This window comes from Triticum dicoccoides, chromosome 1A, assembly GCF_002162155.2.
Source record: "Triticum dicoccoides isolate Atlit2015 ecotype Zavitan chromosome 1A, WEW_v2.0, whole genome shotgun sequence".
NCBI classification, from domain to species: Eukaryota; Viridiplantae; Streptophyta; class Magnoliopsida; order Poales; family Poaceae; genus Triticum; species Triticum dicoccoides.
The window spans coordinates 602,895,556-602,900,519 of record NC_041380.1 but is presented as its reverse complement, the minus strand read 5'-3'; the positions used below and the strand labels follow the sequence as shown (position 1 = coordinate 602,900,519).

Sequence of the window (4,964 nt, the reverse complement as noted above, 5' to 3'; positions counted from 1 at the left end):
TGTCTCCCAATTTCATATTTGCCCATTTTTCCCCATCGGATTTGGGATTTAGGGTTCATCTTTCCGATTTCAGAAATTGAAGCAATGCACCCATTTTGAGTGGCTAGATGAGTACATAGAGCGGATTCAACTGGAGGGTGCATCAGGGGAGCTCGATTTACCGTTGGAAGCGGAGAAGTTGGGCAAGTTTGGATCGGGCGCATCTGGATCCGGGGCCCCTGGATCTGGCAATTCCATCGGGGGCGCCCGCCCTTCCATTGGTGCTGAAGAAGTGACGGCAGAGCTGAAGAAGCCGAACAAGCGGATGAAGAAACTCATCGAATTGCAGAAGCAGGGCAATTTGATGGGGCTGATGGCCGCACTTTTTTATGTTTGTGTAATTGGTCGCATTTGTTTATGTGATGATAATTAGTCGTAAGTGAATAGATTGGGCATCATTTGTAATCGTAATGATATGTACATTTGAATAAAAGTGTTGCGCTGTACGAATTCGTCCCACAGTTAGATTGGGCATGTCTTCTTCACTCTGTTTTGTTTTTTCAGTTCTTCAGTTAGTCATCAGTTTCAGTTTCAGTGGTAGAGGGAGAAAAAGAAAAAAAAATTCGTCCCACAGTTGCCCGAAAAGGCCAGGCCCATATAGAAGTTACGCAGGGCCCGGGCCGAATAGAACATACCCAGGCCCGTTGATAAAAGAAGTGTAGCTAGTGCAAAAAAAGTGCACACGGTCATTGACATCAATATATCTTTTTGGCTTTAGGTTATTTTACAAATTTTAAGTTTCCTGCCTTCACCTTTTTTTAGATAACTCATCTGATAATTATTTGAGCTATTTTTATGCATAAGCTATCGTGTCCGATTGTAGGGTCCCGTGTTGTTTCGGCTAAAACAAAAGGTTGGTTCTAGTTAGCAGTCTAACTTGTAGTCTTTGTGAACCAAAAAAGTTGCATTTGTTTGGTTCTAGTTTATTTCAACGAAGCGCCATTTTTATTGCATATAGTGCATAAAACATAAAAGGAAGATAATTAACTAGACACGTGCTAACAACAACTTCTATGATTGGATCATGTTTTAGTGCATTTCTTAGTACACATGGCCACATAAATAAAATGCAATGGAGAAACTTTAGGACCGAAAAAACATATAGATAGATAGAGGGGCATCGGGTACCCTAGTAGCATAGATAGATAGAACATATAGAGGGGCATCCCCCCCTACATATAGTTCATAAAACATGAAAGTAAAATAATTAAAACTAGATATATAGAAGACACGGGCACACACACCCGAACCAACACAAACACAAACACAAACTAGATAGATAGAAGACTCGCACTTGAACAACTCCTTGGCCCCTCCTCCTTGCCACTCCTTGGCCCCTCCTCCTTGGGCCCCTCACTCGTCGTTTTCCGGCATCTGGTAGGGGAGGCTGTGCATGCCGTTGGGGTGAGGGAAGATGTGGTGGAAGTTGGTGAAGATGTTGTAGGTCGTGAACGCGATAAACTCGCATCCACACCAGAACACCTGGCCGAGGAGGTGGTGAGCGTCGTAGGGGTTGGTGAAGGTGACGTGGAGGCCGATGACGAGGCCGTTGGCGTTGCCATCGTACTGCTCGTGGAGGTGGAACATGGGCGGAGTGCCCGGAGGGAGGTGGCGGGAGCCAGCTTGGAGGAAGAAGCGAGCCAACTCTCTAGGGCCCCTCCACCTAGAGATGGCCCACACCCTCAGGCTATTCTCGACGACGACTCCGGCCGGGTACTGCCTCTCCGGCACGGTGCGAGGGCGATGGTAGGTAGGGCCGTTGAACTGCATGGTGGCTCGAGTGGTGGATTTGGCTCGAAAAGAAGAAGGGGAGGAGGCTTGAGAGATGAGTGCGAGAGGATGAGGAAATGGTGCCCTTTTATAGCCGCGTTGCAGCTATGGTCAATGTGTACACGGTGCCTTCTGGATCGTTTTCTCTTCTCCGTTCGCACTGGCATAAGTAATTGCGGGCATTAATTCAAAAAACGGCGGCCAGAGCATCCAAAGAGGCACGGGCAGCACAGGCGAGTTGCATCGTTTCGTGCACTTGCATCGGCGGTGACGCTGCGTGGGAAACAGGCTTGTTCATCCGCGCGTGACACTGAAAAAGGAGCTGCACCACCGACGCGTCCGTCTCGTTCAAACATGCATTTGTTAAAATAGCTTAGATGCGACGTACCTATACGCTGCGCCCCTGCCGTGCTTTACTGCGTCGATGCGTGCATGCAATGGCGGGCTAGGTGTTCACGAGCAAAGAATAGCTAGGCTGCGACGTTGCATGGCATGCATGGGACAGGGATGGCCCACATGTCATTGACCCTCTCGCATGCAGCCCATCCCCCTCTCGACGGCCGTGCGCACGCACGCCAGGCTCTGCCGGGCCCGATCCGCTCGGCCCAACGGTCACTTAGATGATGCCCCGCTCAACGTTATCTGTTCGTCAGAGAGAAAAAACGGTGGCCAATCAGATTGGAGCCCACGGATCGCCCCCACGGAATCCTTCTAGAAGGCCTATCCGACGGCCGCAGTTTGGCGTTAGGGTTAGATCGACGGTGGACGTTTGGCGCTAGGGTTACATGGGGTTTGGAGGCAGTCAACGGGGTTTTGAAAGGTTTGACCGAACATTCAAATGTGTATAACTAATTCAAAAAAAATCTAAAAAATGAAAAACCTACGCATATAGCCTTTTTATGTTACATAGTTATGATATAAAATGATAAACTTGATCTAATGATCTTTGCTTGAAAAAACCTTCACAAATTGGACTATCTCGACTGAGGTTGCATGGAGTTCACAGGAGTGAGAAGAGGGTTTGAGGTTTTGAAAATGCAAAAAAATCAAAAACATCACCTTAGCTTCATTTTAGAGTGACTAAGGAGGATCTGAAGTTATTTTTGCATTTAAAATTTTTAAACTTGTTTTATTGCTAACTTTGTATTAAAGGGTGTTTTTTCAAAAATAAATTAAATAATATGAATACTTATTCAAAAAAAGGTGAGACTTCGTATTGATCCTATATAGGTATAATATAAGCTAAGAAAATCTTTTTTGGGTGATTTTGAGAAGGTCGAAAAAAACTTGCTTAGAAATGGGGCCGTTTTCCCTTACTTTGGAGCCTGTTTGGACAACATTGTCCATGACTATGAGTTGGAATTCACAAAAAGGGTTGGATTTATGAACTAAAGTGCATAGTAGTACATAAAACGATGCAACATCACAGAACAAACAAATGAACTCAAAAAATATTGAAGATAGGTTCAAATTTGAATATCGGTTCAAATTTGAATTTTATTTCAAGTCAAATCAACATCATAGCACATAAGTTATCACATGAAAGAACATAAGTTTTCACATCAAATGACAACAAACTTAAGTTTTCACATCAAATTTGAATGTTTTCGACTCTATTTCTTTTGCTTCTTTCTACCACTCGATTTCTTCTGCTTTTTTCCACCGTTTGGTTCCACGGCGCATAGTTTGTTGATGCTGATGCTCTTGCTTTTTGGCCCCTTGCAAACTCCACTAGGCCCCCTCAACTTTTGCACCTGACCATGTCTCACTTCTTCAGTTTGCACTTCTGCAGATTGAGTAGATGGCACACATTGTTCAACTACTTCAGTTTGCAACTCAACACTTGGCAGCACAACCTCCAAACATGGCAACACAGTTGTCAAAGCAGATTCGAATGGCAGCACAACAGTTGCTTCATCTGCAACAGTTTCAGATTGCCCTAGCGTCTGCAAAACAGATTCAGTATGCATCACATCGTCCAAAACACAAACACTTAGCTCATGTTCAGCAGTAACAGTTTCAGTTAGCTCCATATCTTTGTCACCAAACATTATCTGCTTAGTGCTCTTCCTTCTATAGCCACTGAGTCTTGCTTTTTTCACTGGCCAGCATTGTTCAACAACAAGCGGTGGGGCTTTTTCTGCACGCTTCCTCCTAAAAAATAAAGCATTTGACTTGGTTAGATACTAGAACAAGTAGCAAAATCAAAAACTTGCAAAAACAGTAACATAAACATACTTTGGCCTCTGAGGAGTGTAGATGCACTTGGATGAACCAATTCTGTGCCCAAGTACCTCACACAACTTGCACCTATTTTTGTTACCTTTTGAGCCCTTTTGGGCTTATCATTCTTTTCCTTTTCCTTTTCCCCTTCTTACTACAACCACCTTTCTCAAACCAAGCTTTGAATCTGCTCTGTTTAGGCCTCCCAGCCTTTCTTCTAGTGACAGGGGGACACAAGGTAAATTCTATTTACACCTCAGGCCACTGAGATTGGTCAGTCAGTGCAGGAATTGGACTTGCATATGCAGCTTTGAATTTTTGTACTGAATAATACTCATGCAAATATGGGTGCATATTTAACCTGGGTTTAGATGCCAAAAAAAGTATGGAATGCTCACATGGTTTTCCAGTGTGTTGCCACTCTTGGCAAGTGCACTCATGCAACTCAGTATTTACCACATGCCTCTTGCCACTCTTTGTATCTCTAACTTCAGCACCCCACAAGAAAGATTTCTCAACAGATAGATGTGAAAGATTTCTACTCCTGTTGACCACCTGTCGTACCACTGCTGGAAGCTTGTCCCCTTCCAAAATATTAGCAATTTTTCCTCTCAACTCCCACAAACGCATGATCATGATTCTTATTTGGTCCACCATGTCATGCACAGGCAAGTCTTTCAAATGCTTCACTTTGTTGTTAAAACTTTCTGCCAAGTTGTTATTGATATGATCACATTTTATGGCAGTATTAAAACCTGATCTATACCACAACAGAGAATGGTGGGTGTTCAACCATGAAGCAAATTCATTATCACTACATGATGCCAATATCTTACCAAGGTGATAGGAATGTGTCTGTCTGGTGTAGGATCTTGCTGCTGGCCACATGCGCCCAAATTCATCTCCTCTGAATTTTTTTATCAGATTCATCC

General features: G+C 44.0%; 1 long non-coding RNA gene across 1 annotated transcript; it reads right to left on the bottom strand.

Moving 5' to 3' along the window:
• Positions 1–3,543: 3,543 nt before the first annotated feature.
• LOC119349340 lies at positions 3,544–4,135 on the bottom strand. Its single transcript, XR_005169380.1, has 2 exons — positions 4,048–4,135; positions 3,544–3,963 (listed from the first exon to the last, which is right to left on the bottom strand). It is a non-coding gene; the product is annotated as an uncharacterized LOC119349340 (long non-coding RNA).
• Between the last annotated feature and the right edge of the window lie 829 nt (positions 4,136–4,964).